Here is a 17,300-nt window from a genome sequence, read left to right as displayed (position 1 = left end):
GTCCCTGTACAACCAGTACCTACCCAGTATTATCCATCACCTTCGCTATCTAAGCACCCCCTCGGGAGAGTAACAGAACAGGGCTTGCCAACTACACGCGGCCTTAAGAGAAGACCCAAGTGCTTACACGCCAGGAAATATGGCCGCCGTGCCAAGACATTAGTCCACACCAGGACACACAAGCACACATTCTTTCACTAGCTGGTCCCCACTCCTCCGTACATCGCCTGCATTTAAAATGTAGACTAAGGACTTTATCAAAACCTGTCATTACTAAGTAATCACAAGAGATTAACGTACAACAAAAGAAAAAATGAGAATCTAAGATATGTATCTGGTAGAGGCACCAAAAAAAAAAGGAGCAGCAGCCTCATCATTTATCCTAAAACTTTAAAGATATCTCTGGAACTCTCCAGATGAGTAAGGAGTCAGACCTGGAGATATCAGCCAAAAATTCCCCTTTGCCTTTCTCCCTTCCTGCCAAGGGTTTGTCAGCATCTGGGACAGCTTCCCAGACAGCCTACCACACCTGCATGGTTGTGATGAGGAAGTCAAGTGCCAAGTTCATCAAGTATGGCGCAAATGGAGGAAGACCGAGGTGCTAGGGGGTGGTGTTGGGGAGGCAGGAAGCAAACAACCTTGGAAAGAACTGAAATGGAATAGGACGGAATTATAGCCTAAAAAATTCTAACTATGAATTATAATTGTTTTGCTCCACTCATTCATTCAACAGATATTTATTTTCTCTCTCTTTCCTAAAAATGACTCTGATAGGAAAGGTACAAACTTTTAGTAGTGAGGATGATAACAGTGCTATTGGCTACTATTAATGAATGCTGATGATGGGCAGGCACTAGTCTAAGCACATTATACCTATTTACTTAAGTTTCATAAAACATGTTTGTGACAGGCATTGTTATTATCTCTATCATAGAGATGAAGAAACTGATGCATATTTATTGAGTGCCTAATGCAATACATACATCGTGCTTTGCATGCAAACGTTATTCAATCTTTATAAGAAAATGACTGCAGCTCCCCAAATGAAAAAAAATAAGACCCTGGAAAGTTAGACAATTTACCCAAAGTCACTTGGCAGGGCTAACATTGGAACCCAGGCAGTGTGGCTCCACAGACGGTGTTCCTGACTCTCTTGTCTCATAAGAATTTGCTACCTGCCCATATAAAAAGCACTCTGGTCAGGAGCGAATACCCAAACATAAAGCAGACCGACCATCCCTTCTGTGAATTCCCAAATTCAACAGACACTGAAAATCAAAAGCTTTGCGGGACACATTTGTTAGTAAAATATGACATGACCTGAACTTGTTTGGCATTAAATCCTAACTTCAACGGATGTGTATTTATAGTTTTCATCAAACCATTTAGTGTGAGCATTCATTCACTTTGATGCAAAAGTATTAATGCATTTGATTATAGGGTTCTGCTCCAGATCTTACTGGGGGTGTTTTATTATTAAGAAGCATTCTGAATCCTAAAACAAATCTTATTTCAGGAAAGGGATTATGAACCTGTACACTTCCATTCCCACAACTCTAAGTTCCCAGTTTTCTGGGAAACACCTAATGATGCTTTTAGAGGCCGGGTCAATATCACTGGCATGCACATTCCCAGACCACATTCTGTATTTTTAGAGAATTTGATTTTTAAAACCTGCTCAGTACCAAGAAAACACTTATTAAAAATTAACCTAATTCCTGTAAGCATCTCCAGTTCGTAATGAGTGTGCTTAATTCCTGATTTCATTTCTGGCGGTGATGTTCTGATGTTAAAAGAATGATGAATTTCTCAGCAGTAATAAGGAATACACATGGGCGGGGGGAGTATTTTGTGCAGCTGTTCCAGTCCTTATTTACTCATTTATTACCCTAACATTGGTAAACAATGATTGCTAAAACTCCTATATGTGCATCTTTTTATGGCTTATAAGCATTTCTATATTCTCTACACCTAATAAATGTGGGCAGGTGGAAGAAAAATTTAAAGCAAGAAAGAAGTTCTAGAGATGAGCAGTAGTGATGCTGACTGCCTCATTTATGCAGCCCTGTAACTCCTCCCTCCCCCAGAAGTGAAAAATGACCTGTAATAGTTTGGGGCTCTCACCAAAGCAAAAATTTTTGCCCGTCTCCTTTCCCCTGTGGGAAGGGGTGTTAGTGAGAAACCAGAAGAATCTAGACAAGTAACTCATAACTAAGCAGGTCGGCCAGTGGCGTCTGGTGCAAGGTTAAAAGTTCAGGCTTATGTGTGTGTGCACGAGATCTCAAGGTACAGAGGGAGTTTCCTCTGCACTGTAGGGCAGCGACTTTCAGCTGGTGTGCAGCAAGAATATTTAAAACATGCGATACCTGACTATTTAGTCAGGGGCACTGACCTCTTTCCCCTTAGACTGTCAAATAAAATAATGACAACAGCCTACACAATAGCCATCCGGTGTGACTGAATCAAAATTATACCTATTTTTTTTGTCAGATTGGCAAAATGTTCAATACATATATTTTTGGTGTGCCACAGAGTTTTAGTAATTACGTCGGGCGCTATTAGAGGAAAAAGGTTGAAAATCGCTGCTCTGGGTCAATGGGCGGTGTTCATCTGTCTTAAAACACAGGGTCCGCTAAGCCCAGCTCTCAAAGGCTTAGGTTTAGTACTTTCATAGTGTATAATGTCACATAAATGGTCACATTTGATCCCCACAGCAACCCCATGTGGTAGGAAGGGCAGCAATCTGAAACCAATTTTATAGATTTAAAAACTATGGCTCAAAAGTTAGAAAATGTGTCATAGGTAAAAAAAATTCAAGTGCTGAGCTCTGAACCTATGTCTGGAGTTAAAAACAGGCATTGCTTTTAGCAAAACTACTAAGTTTATTCTACTCACCTTTTCGGTCCAGATAATCTAGGAGCCCTAATGCCCGCATGTACGCCAAAAAAAAAATAATAATAAGGATTTGGGCTTTTCTTTCCATTTCATTTTAAGCAAGACACAATGCACTGCTATAATCTTACACATATGACCAATGTCAGGAGTAATCAGGAATCCCAGACAAGAGTTTTATATTTAATGACTTTCTATCGTCATATGAAACTGTGAAAGGAATGGAATACAGGATTCCAGGAGCTTTTGTTTTTAATTTGAGCCAAGAATTCCAAATGATATACCTAGCTGACATTTTGTTGACTTCGGAGTAAAGAGTTTCTTGGTTACTAGAGGACTTGGAAAATGGAAGTGGAAAAGTTTTCCTGAAACATGAAAATGATGAACAATCCCAGAAGATCAGCTTCTTGAGTCCTCGTGATGATTTACGCACAGTAACAAGGTTAGGGAATGGGTAGGTGGGTACCCCGCATTCTATTTCCAAGTTGTCACATTCCCTTACACCAGTTCCCTGGAGGAGCCAAGGAATTCCAGCAACTTGAACTCTTGGTCTGAGACTCCCTAGAGGGAGCCTGAACTCTCCCCTCGCTGTGCAAATCCCTCCAAGGAACGGCCAGGAGAGTGCCCACCTTTGCTGGTTACTCTTTCTCACTCCCGTGAAATACTAAAAGTGAGTATGTTTTACCGCAGTGAAAAGATAAAATGGGTGAGGAGTTTTAAAAAGTTCTTTTAACTAGAAACATTTCACCAAATCCTCTATGTTAGTTAAATTTATTTCCACAATACAAAGAAAACATCAACAACAACAAGACGCCTGATTCTGATGCTCCTGAGAACTGAGTTCTATGATCTGAAGACAGACTGACCTTTCTCTCATTAATACTTTGGAAAAGTGGCCATATCTTCTAACATTAATTATATGCATATCCCATGACCCAGCAGTTCCCATCCTTGGTATAAATTGAGCAGAAACATGCTCATATGTTTATCAAAAGAAAAGCATAAGACTTGTTCGTAACAGCACGACTCATAATCGCCCCAACCTGGAAAACATTCAAATGCATATCAGCAATAGGATAGACAAATAATTTGTGGTGTATTCACACAATGGAATACTCGGTGAGGAGAATGGACACACGAGCACACTATGTATCCATGTGATGAGGCTCACAAACTTAATACTGAGTAAAAGAAGCCAGGTACGAGAAGATAAAGTGTATGACTCATTATATCAAGTTTAAAAAACTGGCAAAACTAATACCCTCCCAGAAATCAGAACAGTGCCACCCTTTGTGAGACAGTGAACAGAAAGGGGCATAAAGGCTGCTTCCACGAGGCTGAAATGCTCTATTTCTTGATCTGGGTGCTGGTTACAGGCATGTGTTCCATTTCGTGAGAACTCAAGCTTCACATTTACGACTGTGCATTTTTCTGTATGTATGCCATATTTCAATAAACTTACTTTAAACATGCATTCTAGGCAGTCTCTTTAAAATATACCCTGGTCAAATACTTGGATATGTTGTTTGCTGTTGCTGTTGTTCCACTTATTTATGCATTCATGAGTTGATTCTTGTATGTGCCCTGACCACATATTGAACCCGCAACCTTGGCCTATGGGGACAAGGCTGTGACCAACGGAGCTACCCAGCCAGGGCCCTTGTGTGTTTTTAAAACTATACATTTTTAGAAAGGACAAGACTCTATTAACTGGGTTATTATAAATACTCAAAGAAAAACCAACACCCCGATCTGTACTCCAGATGAAACTGGGACAGTACCCACTCAAGAGTCACAAAGGAATTCACAGACAAGGTCTCCTGAGCCCTCCCTGAGGCTATGTATTAATTGCTCCCTCAGACTCGAAGTACATAACATTACTCGGTTCTTCAGCGTCCTATCCAATAGTTCTGTGCACACCTGAGTTTTCGGCAAGAAAAAAAAAGGTGTCTTTATTAGAGTTTCCTCCAACCTGGATGTTCTAAACTTATATAACACAATTGAATCAAATCTCCTTGTTGCCTATTCTGTTCCTTTATTCCCTAAGCACTGCCTTCCCCCATCTCCCTACAAAGGGAAGTTCAATTCAAATAAAGTTAAAAATTAAAGAGTCATGTACCTATTGAATACAACCCCCCTACCTCCACTGCAAGAGGAGAAGAGACAGTCTGTTCTGTCTGTATCTGTGTTTGTGTGTGTGCGTGCGAGGTAGCCTGCGCCTCCTCTCCCTCACCTCCTCCGGGCTGCTCCATAGTCCTCCCCGGTCCCCATGCCACGGACCCGCCTCCACATCTCTCTATTTAATTGGGCCTGCTTAACAGATGGCAAGAGAATCCCACTTTGCTGGAACAGGAACGATTATGTGAGTGTTTAACAAGGTGGTCAGTCCAGACAGTGGCCTTACCTTCACCCTTCCAACAGCCCTGCCAAATTTTAACTAGATATTTAAATGCACAGTGTAGCACAATACTGCAGTGAAGAAATAAATACCTTTATAAGCCTAATGAGGGTCTGTTGGTCTCCCTCCCTGATCTCTGCTAAGAAAATGCAGGACTGGATTTTTATTCAAAAGATTATTCTCTTGATGTTTACAGGTCTCTGTCCCCGGCCAATTTGGCTGACAGTTCACTAATAGCTTAATTCTGCTCTGGATTTCTTCCTACGATCTAGGAACTGTGCCCAAAGAGGAGGAAAATCTCGATTACCACTGTTATCTCAAGAAGCTAACATTAACCATTAAAAGAGAAAGTGCTGTCACTAAAACAAACTCCAACAAACACTGCACAGGGAAAGAAAGGCAACTCAATTTAAGTGTTTCGGGAAAGAAAACATGTGCGTGTCTTTATTCTGCCCTAACCAGGCCCCACGAATAATCTTTTACTAGCTTTAAGGGATCCCCCCTGCCCAGATTGGACATTGTCTGATTTTTAACAGATTATTTAACCTCACACGGTAAAACATATGGAATGTCCACAAGATGACATTATCTAAGGAGACTTATCATTCTGCATTCAGAGGTCACAAATCTAGTGCTATAAATCTCAGCCATTTTCAAAAATCTCTCAACTTGTTCATTCTGAATACAGGTAGCTCAAGAAAATAGCTTACTGAGAACATCAGAAAGGGTACCACTAAAAAGAAAAATCGAAAATAACCTAAAGGTCCCAAATAGGGCAACGATTAAATTGCTCTTCATCTAATCAAGAATATATTACACAGCTTACACAATAATTTTGTCATTGTTAGTATTTAAAAGTAGCATTTACATATACAAATATTGTTCTAATTGTGTGTATGTGTGTATGTGAGATGCATTACATATAATAATGTTAGCATATATATTATCAAGAACCAGGATGGATTCAGGTGCTTCACAACACATCTTATTTAATATTTACAACAACCTTCTATTGAGTTACTTTGTCCTCATTTTGTAGATGAGGAAACTTGACATTCTGAAAGTGGTGACGTGCCCAAAGTTGAACACAACTAAGTAAGTGGCCTTACTTCCAAGTTTATGCATCATCTTCTATGTAAACACAATATAATAGAAAAAGCTTATGTAAAACCTAGAAAGTAACCAAAATAGTAACCGCTTGTGACTAAGGAATACAAAATGTATTTTCTCTCCCAGCCCCCATCTCAAAATACAGCGTGCATTTCCTTCATAACAGTGCCAAACAGTTTTCAAAGAGTTGTCACACTCAAAAGAGGGGGCATACTTTTGGAGTTACAACTAAACTCTACAAAGAACCATCTGCATTAGATCCCCATCTGTACAGCTTTTGGAGGCAAAAATCAGTGCAAGGGCTTATGCCTGACCCTCACTACAAAAACTAGACTTTGAATATCACAGTGACTTACTAGAAACAGGGCTATTCCAGTTTCATGACAAAGGGAAATGTTTAGGTACTAAAAATCATGGCAGAGGAAGAGGCCTACATTGGAAATTTAAAACAAAACTAATCAGTACACAATGGGTGACCTTGTGCAAATGGTACACAGGGTGTCCATGTCCTGGTCTAGCAGACTTCCTTGTTCTGGTTTAAAGGTTGCTATATATAAAAATGGTAACAGCTATTGCTTATACAGTGCTGTCTGTCTTGCGCTAGGTACTTTACATGTATTCACTCATTTAACCTCATAAAAACAAATGTGAGGATGAATTTACATAGAGTACACTAGAAATATTATGAATGTATGTCACATACTATTATAATAGTTACTGAAATAGCATTGATAGTTATTTTATTGTTATTCTACTCTATTACTGTTAATCTTTCAAGACTATGCTCTTTAGTTATTCCATGATGGAGGTACAGGGAGAGAGCAAATGTATCTGAAGAGCTACGAGCTATTTACCAACTCCAGTCCCTCAGTCCCTCTTCGTTCTTAAGCAACCTCCCACGAATGGTAACCTGATCCTTTTCTGAACTTCTGTAGCAAAGACTGTCTATGTTACAAATAAAATAGTATGCTCACTGTAGAAAATTTGAAAATATGTAAAGGAAGAAGAGGAAAGAAAATCTATTGCCTGACTACTCAGTAAAAGCCAATTACTGTTTACATTTTACTCTATTTCCTTCTGTTCTTCTGGATTTCTAGGTCCTAACTTTACCCGTGCCTCAATTTCTTACCACTGTGCATTGTACATAGTAAGCATAAGTAACCATTTGTGTATCCATTAATCTAGGCATTAAATCATTCAGATCATTACTGTGGTTGGTAACTCAACCAGCTAGCACAAAAAGGAGGAAGGTATCCTTTCTCTTTAAGATAAAAAAAATGTTCCCCCCTCACCCACTTTTCCTTCCCTGTCCTGTTTTGGCTCTAAATGTACACAGGCAGCCTTGCAGATACTTCAAGTTCACAAAAGAATCAAACTATTAATTCCTTAGTCTGATGGCATTTAACTTAACACCCTTCAAACCACCACGAACTCTGAATAGTAAGAAAGCATGTGGGAGAGTCACACGTTGTGACAAGTGTCACCTTTACAAAGGGCTGCCTGTTTTGGCCCACTCTACCCCTCAAAAGAAATTACTGCCAAAAGAAGTCGTTTGCAGTCTTGATTTAGCAGGAAAAATCTAAAGCAATAATCTCAGCAAGCAAAGTTTCTAGTCTTGATCACTTGATTTCCTGTTGTAGCATTCAAAACCAGGAGAGTGGTGGGTAAATATAAACCCAGAGAACAAAGACAGGCAAAACAAGACAGAAACACTTCCCTAAATGCAATAAAGCTTCAGAAGGGTTATTGGAGTGTGTGTGTGTGTGTGTGTGTGTGTGTGTGTGTGTGTGTGTGTGTGTCGTTGTTTTGGCTTTCAAAGGGGGTACGAGGGAAAAAGGCAAGTAAATCAGTTCCACATGTTGGAAAGATTCTGCCTTTAGCCAATGTAACTTGACTATAAGTAATATTCATGACAATGCACATGGCAACCTCTCAGAAAAGGAAAGCTGAGTTGCCCAAACGCTTTGCAGACGGTGCCAAATTTCCACTCCCCTAACTCCTAATTCCCCAACTCTCCACCCCCAAGATCTCCATTAAAGTTTTTTTTGGGGGGGTTCAACCTTGAAAGAAAAAAAAGGAGGGCAGTTATTTAATGGCTTTGCATTTATTCTTGGGGTGGGGGAGGATACTTCAGGTGTATAAGCCTTCAATATTTAGTGTTCTGTGTGTGCACAAACCCTCACAAATGCTTGGGTCTTAGAGAACCCATCCATTAAGGACAAAGGCAACTGGAAATCCTGAAATGCTTAACCATCCAAACTAAGTCACGATGTTTAATTAGTAACTCAGTCAATCCATCATGTCCTTTCTGAAGGAGTCAGAAACCACGTAAAAGATGGTCCTGCATTCTTAAGAGGCTCACCCTCCAGGTGGGTGAATAAATGAAAAAGTAAGAATAGTGAACAATACAATACAGAACTTGGTATGAACTCAGTATGTTTGGCAGAAGCTCAAAGTGCTGTCCCACTGGGAGCAGGGTAAGAGGAGGGAATGAGGACTCTGAAGAGATGAGGCTAGGGCTGCACCTTGAGGTCAGATTTCAGTGGGAAGAGAGAAAAGCAGCCTGGGTGAGAGCATGTCAGAGCATTCGCAGAGAGGGTCTGTATGGAGCACCTCCAGCTGAGCAGGGTTCTAGATGAGAGGGATACAAAAATGAGCATAACGGACAAAATCCCTGACTATGTGCACACCACATTCTCTCGGCCTCAAGAAAAACCTGACAAAGGACTTACTAAGCACTGGTCTGTATACTTGCAGGGGTATTCAAAGATAAGGACATTGCTTCTTCTTAGGAAAAACTCCCATTTTTGGAGAAAGATCCCAAAGTCAATACTTACAATATAAAGCCAGCTTCCTAAGGGGAGCTTTTGGAACTAAAATGAATAAAATGGAAAAGAGATGATGGGGCCAGACCGTGAGTTATTTCAAACAAAGAAAGAAGAGTTGGATTTCATGCAGATGGTAGGAACTTAGTAGATATATCTTGAATGAGTATTTGAATAAATGACTATTTGCCAAAAAGAACGCACTGTTAAAAGGATTTTTAGCTGGGGAGTAACATGGTAAAACAGGAGCTTTAAGAATACTTATATTCCACATGGTCAGAGCCATACAACCACTCTCCTAAAACTGTCCATTTCAGGACAGTCTCCACCCCAAGGATCTGTGACAACTTTAAGAACCAAACAACCTGGATCAGTTTCTAGAACGACACTTGAAGGACCCTGAATTTGAAGTTCCCCATGTGTCTTATTTCCTCTGTAAAATTATAAAATCCTCTAAGGGACTGTTTCACTCAATTTTGCATAAATCCCTACAGCACTGGGGCAATGGTATGGATTGAGACCGAGAAATACTTGTTAAAAAAATAATTTTGAAAGAACTTAATGAAAAACAACTGCTGCAGTTGGAAGCACAGTTGCAATGTTGCATTCTGACATCAGAATTAGTTAAAATATGCTACTGTGGGGCTGTTTGGGTGTTTTTCTTTCTTTTTTAAAAAGATTTTATTTATTTATTTTTAGAGAGAGGGGAAGGGAGGGAGAGAAACATAAATGTGTGACAGAAACATTGATTGGTTGCCTCTTGCATGCCTGCAACTGGGGACCTTGCTCACAACCTAGGCATGAGCTCTGACCAGAATCAAACTGGCCACCTTTTGGCTTATGAGATGTCACCTGACCCACTGAGCCACACCAACTGGGGCTGTTTGGAGGTTTTTCAAATGAAATATTCATTTCTACCATATGCAAATAAAGAACTTTTATAAAGGCAATTCTGATATCTCCTTTTATTTAAAGGGATACCTATTTTTACATAAGGGATACTTATTTAGTACAATGATTAAGTACAGAAACTATAAATCAAAACATCACAAAATTAATAGTGTCAAGTTGCAACTCTGTACGAACTAACCCTCTGCCTGGGGAAGTCATTTAGCCGCCCTAGGCCTAGTTTCCTTCACCTATAAAATGAAAAATGGAGCTAGATTATATAAAAACTCGATGATCCTAAAAGTCCCACTCTATTGTTAGAATTGTATTGAAATACCAATTGCTAGATTTTTGAGAAGCTCCTAATGCTGGGTCTCTCTGCCATCTGGCTGGATATTTCAAGAAAATCATATTTGCTGATCTAATCTGAACTGTTTTTTTTTTAAATGTTATAAACATATCTGAAAAACACTGCAGGAAGAGTGGCCAATTATTGAAGGGATGAATTTTTTCATATGACAGTTTACATACAGAGAGAAAGCCAATCTTGAGAATGGTGGGTTTAACCGTGGACGTTTAGGACATGAATCAAAGCAGAGTGCCTTTCTGCAATCAATGTGATACTAACATGGATGCATCAATGTCTCCCTCGTCCTCCTGGCTATTGTTTTTCAGGCTCTCGCAGGCGGGGTGCTTGTCACACACATTGAGCACCATGGCAACAGCCCTGGCCTGCAAGGGCTCCAGCAGGACACGCCATGAGTCTCAACAATAATTAACTCACATCTTGATGAACGATGGCTCTCTGCACTCAGATGCACAATATAATTTTAATAAATAAATAAGTGCTGTTTAAAATGTGCCTTCCAGTTTTAGGGCTAAAACAATAGAAATGTGAAAGGAGAGTTTTAAAAAAATCCTATTGTTAGAGAGGTTAGATTAACCCCATTTCCAAATTTATAAAATAGAGGTGATAGTTAATAGGCACCTCATGGGGTTAGGGGGAGTTTCAATACACGTACAGCACTTACTCCTTACATACGATAAAACTCCATATATAGTAACTTTTATAACTCCTTCAAAAAGAACAATGATTCCCAGGAATAAAAAGTCATTTGAGAGGATCAGTGTCCCCATTCGAATGCCAGGAACTTTTCCAAGTCAGCATTTCTGAAGCTTTGCAAAGTGACAAAACTTGGTAAAACTGTTATTTCCAGGAAATGGTTTTCACATGAGTTCCCAGTGCCTTTACAAGCTTGGCTCCCAGTCTCAACAAACTGACTTCTTCCAGGTTCTTTAGAAATCCATATGCAAGCTGGGTCCTCAAAGAAAGTGACCTTCCCTCTCGATTACTGATGGGACCCTTTCCGAGCACACCCCTAAATCTGCAGTTTACCTGAGCACAAGGCTTTATAAACATACCAAAGAGGCCAAAGGAGTAAAGTGAGGTTGGCAAATAGGTTGCAGAGGTGCTTGCTGGCACTTCCCAATCTAGTAGTTCTCAACAAACAGGGTTCTCCTGACCTCTTGCAGAGCAATACCAATACCAGGAGAGGTAAGCGGTCCCTAGAAGTCAACCTGCACATACTAAGCAAACAGGACCTGCAGGAGATGGGGAAATGCAATCACCAGCTATTACCTCCAACAGAATGCAGGGACTCATCTGAGATACCTTCACAGACCTACTACTCAGAGACAAAAAGATTAAAGCCTCTTTAGTACTGTCACTAAATATTTACCTTCACATAGTACTGCACGTATTTGTTTATAAACATCAGTAGTGACCTCACAGAGGGCAAGGACAACTCCTGCTCCCCTGGATAGGAGTGCGGAGATGAAGCTCTGCGCCCTGGGATCATCCAGACCTCAGCTATCACAGTTGCACAGCAAATTATTTAAACCTTCTGAGCCTACGTTTCCTCATGGGATTTAAGCAAAATGCCTTCGACTCCACAGAGACAGAACAAAGTGATAATCACCACCACTAGGTTTGCTGTTACAACTGAACAAAATGACAAGCTAGGATGGTGTCTGGAGTATTGTTTTTGCCCAATTAAACACAGCTGGCATTGAAATTCTCATCACTTTCTCTAAATATGTAAAATCCAGTGTAATCACTATTCCATGTCCAATAAATACTTAATAAATAAAAGATTTGCTACAACTTCCTCATTTGACAGAAGAAGAACCAAGTCTCGAAGGAAGGTGACAGGTCACCAACCAGGGACACAAACACAGGGCTCTCCCAGCTTTCAGTCTTCCACAAGCATATCTTTAACATGCTGATTTTTCATGTAATTAAAAAAAAATCTGGCTGCACTTTATACTGAACTAAAAACCAAGCCCTATTTATTTACCCTATAATGCCAGTTGGAACAGAAGGGGAGACTGTATTATCTAAAACTGCTGAACAGGGATAAAACCAGAACATCAAATCATCCCCCCCCCCCCAAATAAGTATTTAATTTGGCTTGAGTGCGGGAGCAGAGCATGGTATAGTGGAAAGAGGATGGCTTTGGAAGGAAGGAAGTTGGATTATGGCCTTCAGCTCCCTGCTGTGGGGTGGGAGGAGTGCTGTTCAAACATCCACAGCCTCCATTTTCCCATCTCTACAAATGGGTGTAATAATACCTACCTTTGGGCAGGGACTACTAATGCATATAAGGTTTCTTTTGGGGATGGTTAAAATGTTCAAAATTAGATTATGATGATGGTTGTATAACTCTGAAAATACACTAACAACATTGAATTATACACATTTATTATGTGTAATTTCATATTGTGTAGAATTTCAATGGGTGATTTAATGGAATACAAACTATATCTCAACAATATTTTCCCTATGGTCATAGCAGGAAGGATGTAGTGACTATGACAGAGAGCACATAGTAGGTGCTCAGTAAGTTATATAAGGCAGATTTCCATTGCTTAGACAGTAATTATCAAATGTGAGTGGTACAAAACTAATCCTGGTTGGCCTGTTATGAAATGCAGATTCCTGGGACCCCACCCCCATAAGATACCAGTCCACTAGCCCAGGGGAAGCCAGTCTATACCATCAAGAATTACCTATACTATCTATACTATCAATTATCAAGCATGTCCTGGTGGAGGTGATCTACTACTCACCACTTGAAAGGCCTGCACTAGAGAACCTTTCAAATCGTTAACACTTCTGTGAGTCTCCCTGATAGGTCCGCAGTGGTCTCCCTATACTGAATTCCTGTAGAGATCCAAATCTCCATTAAGTATACTTTAAAGTATGGTCTGGAAAAAGAAACTCACTTAAAAAAAGAAAAGAAATTAAGAAAAAGAGGGGAGGAGAGGGAAAGAGAAGTGCCCACTCCTGCTGATCACTCAGAGGGAGGCAAAGGGGCGGGGTTTCGAAATTTTCAGGCACCAACAGCTGCTCTCCTCTACTTGCAGCCAATATTTAGAATTAAAGATGAAATAAGCTTTGGGTGGGACTTCCTGGGAGGACAAGAGGAGGAGAGGCAGGATGGGCCCTTTGATGAGTCATGCCTCTGCCTTACCACCCCCTGGAAAGGTGCGCATCAGTATCCCTGCTTTACAGATGGGGAAACTACCAGAGATGCCAATAAATAGAAACAAATCCTCTTCCTTTTATCTATTACCGCTACTACTGCTGCTGCTGCTGCTATTACTTCACTACTCATTACATAACCTTTCAAGGTAAGAATAATAAGCCTCATTTTATAGATGAGGAATCAGAGGTTTTTTAAAAAATATATTTTATTGATTATGCCATTACAGTTGTTCTATTCCCCCCTTCATTCCCCTCCACCCTGCACACCCCTCCCCCAAAACTCCCCCCCTTTAGTTTATGACCATGTGTCTCAAGTTCTTTAGATTCTATATTTCCCAGACTATTCTTGCCCTCCCCCCTATTTTCTACCTACTGATATGCTACTTATTTTCTGTACCTTCTCCCCCCTTCTCCTCCTCCCACTCCCCTGTTGCTAACCCTCCATGTGATCTTCATTTCTATGGTTCTGCTCCTGATCTAACTGTCCTCTTAGTTTGCTTTTGTTTCAGGTGTGGTTCTTAATAACTGTGAGTTTGCTGTCCTTTTACTGTTCATATTTTTTATCTTCTTTTTCTTAGATAAGTCGCTTTAACATTTCATATAATAAGGGCTTGGTGATGATGAACTCCTTGAATTTGATCTTATCTGAGAAGTATTTTATCTGTCCTTCCATTCTAAATGAAAGCTTTGCTGGATAGATCAATCTTGGATGTAGGTCTTTAGATTTCATGACTTGGAATACCTCTTTCCAGCCCCTTCTTGCCTGTAAAGTCTCTTTTGAGAAATCAGCTGACAGTCTGATGGGAACTCCTTTGTAGGTGACTGTCCCTTTATCTCTTGCAGCTTCTAGAATTCTCTCCTTCATTTCAATCCTGGCTAATGTAATTAGGAACCTTCAGGACATCTTTAAACATTCCAACATCCGAATTATAGGGGTACCAGAAGGGGAAGAGGAACAGCCACAAGTGGAAAACTTATTTGAACAAATAATAAAGGAGAACTTCCCCAATCTGGCTAAGGAAATAGACTTCCAGGAAATCCAGGAAGCTCAGAGAGTCCCAAAGAAGTTGGACCCAAGAAGGAACACACCAAGGAATCAGAATTTTAAGTGGCAGGGCTGCAATTTGAACTTAGAGGCTGACTCTAGGGTCAGGGGCTCTCGTCACTTCCAATCCCAAACTCCCCAGCAGCTTCCCAACCAATTCAGAGGAAAAGCTCAAGTCCTTGCCCTGGTTTTGAAACCCCATCCCGTCACATGTGCCCTTTGACCTCCCTCCCCCTTTCGCCTCACCTCAATCTGCTCCAGATACACTGGCCTCCAGCTTGCTGCTCTGATCTGATGAGCACTTTCCAGGCACAGGGACTTTGCACTTCCTGTTCTCTCTTTCTGAAACACATAGGCTCTGGATGGTCTTTCTCTCTGCCTCCAGGGTTCTGCTCAAGTGCCATATTATACAAAACAGCAACCCCAGCAGTTCTTGTCACATCTGACATGCCCTACACTTTACTCTCTGCTGCCTGTGTCCCCATATGGTAGGAATGCTGCATGAGCACAGGGACTTTGTTTCGTTCCCACAGTGTCCTGTTCCCAGTGCCTAGAAATGCTCAGTGAATGAATTCATGAGGGGGCACAAGCTGTACATCTACCATGAAGAAAACCTAGCCTGCTGGGAATTTATAACCCAGGGAGATTCATGCAAAGAGGTGGTTTCCTCTGCCTAAAATGCACTTTACCTCTAATTTACCTGGTAAGTTAAGGCTCTCTTAATTTTCACCTCTTGGGAAAGTCCTTCCTGGTCTCTCTGCAATGAGAGCATCCCACTGTTACACTTAACAATACGCCTTGCAATTATTTCTTTACATATCTACCCGTCCCCAACCCCCCTATCCTGTGAGTCTCTAGAAGATAGGATACTCACTAATCTTTGAATTCCCCAGCCCACCGAGTAGGCATGTTATTTTTGACTATATGGTGCAATTCTAATATGCCGCATGGACGCAATATTTAGGTAATGGTCTTAGAGTCTGGCATTAACCTAAACCGTGCCATGGAAGATCTGGGCACAAGGAGCAGTATCACCAACTAAACCAGTCAGTGCATGAACATGCTCAGAGTGTTTGTGCAGCAAAGAGACATGGCGGGGGGCGGGGGCAGAATAAGCACATTAACAAACTGACAATCACTCTAAATACATTTCTTTTTGTAGATATGAGTTCTGCCAGAGTTTATGTTCTTGTTGACCTTGTGCACCTCCCCAAAATAAATTCTTCAAGGAGATCTTTCTATTTCTTTTTTTTTCTCTTTCATGCCTGCGTGTGTGCATGCACACTTTTGTCTGTGAATCTGTACACCTGCCTATACAATCACATTTACCCCAGGTCACGAACAAGAGAAAGGCAAAGGGGCAGCAGAAGCAGAGGTACTTGCTAGAGTCTTGGGATTCCGTTTCTGATCAATCAGATGTCTGTCTGATTTCCTCCTTCCATAGTCTCTTTGACCTTAATTAAACATCGGAAGAGCCCGTAAACGCTCTAAAAATGCAGGCAGGTGAACATTTTGCTTCGTGTCAGTAGAATAATACTAGACTGCAGTGAACGAGGTCCCCTGCCGCTGTCTGATTTTCGGACTGCTGCAGCGTTTCCTTCCAAAGATGCTCAGGACCGGCATCAAATAAGGGTGCTTTTCATTATGTCTACAACAGATTAATTCCAAGTTTAAGGAACTAAGCCAGTGCTCAGTTCATGCAAGGAACAGATTTGCTCTGCATTAGAGAACTAGTTGAATGTGATACACAATTAATTGCTAATGAGATATCCTCAGACTTCTTTTTAAAACAAACTTCTGCTACAGGATGAGGCTTAGGAAAGAAGTATTTCATTCTTCCAGTAAAAAGAAGATGGGATACTAACTCTCAAGTGAGCTCATTCCTTCCCATTACCTGTTCAAGGGAAAAGTCGAACCATTACTAACAGCTGGAAAATCCCTGCATCACTCTTTACCTTGATGGGATAAGGCCAAATGAATACCTCACTCTGTATCTTCACTAGTTTTAAACTTGGTCTTTCTCTAACTTTTCTTTACAGACGCATACAATGAGGATTTCTAAGATCTTGTGGATGGCTTTGATTTTCTTCTCAAATGTCCTTTCATAAATGTAAGTTTTCACTTCTTTAAAAGCTGCTATTCTTAAACCTGTAGGAATGAATGTTGAGACTCACTGTGAAACCAGGACTGGGAAAAGTCAAATGGCCCCAGGTAACGCCGCGCTGCTGGGGTGCTGGGCAGCAGCACGGACGCACCCAGGGTTCTTCCATTTAAACCCTAAAGCTACATGTCGAACCTCATTTTAAATTTGAGAGGAGTTCCGTGCTCTCAGACACAAAGGGCACCTGGCTCTTTCTAGCCAGGCACCGTGTGCTGTGTCGGCAGATACCATGTGATTCTAATTATAGAAATCTATCAATGTTCGTCTCCAAGGCCTCTTTCATATTCCTTTTTGTTTTCATTCTAGCTAGTCAATCCTCATCAATCATACACATTAATAGGGATTTTTTTAAAAAGCAGATTTGGGTAAAATCATGGAGGACCTAGAAGCAAAGCTGTAAAGGCTCAGAAGTAATAACATCATGTAATGAGCCT

At 40.7% G+C, this 17,300-nt stretch overlaps 1 protein-coding gene across 1 annotated transcript in view; it reads right to left on the bottom strand.

The window, feature by feature from the left end:
- Nucleotides 1-17,300, bottom strand: part of CACHD1 (cache domain containing 1) — a 212,687-nt gene that overhangs the window by 134,626 nt on the left and 60,761 nt on the right. The window lies entirely within an intron of this gene.

Source organism: Artibeus jamaicensis, unplaced genomic scaffold, assembly GCF_021234435.1.
Source record: "Artibeus jamaicensis isolate MK-2021 breed Jamaican fruit bat unplaced genomic scaffold, CSHL_Jam_final scaffold_1019, whole genome shotgun sequence".
NCBI classification, from domain to species: Eukaryota; Metazoa; Chordata; class Mammalia; order Chiroptera; family Phyllostomidae; genus Artibeus; species Artibeus jamaicensis.
Note: the sequence above shows the minus strand (reverse complement) of the source record. Positions and strands in the feature narration are given on the sequence as shown.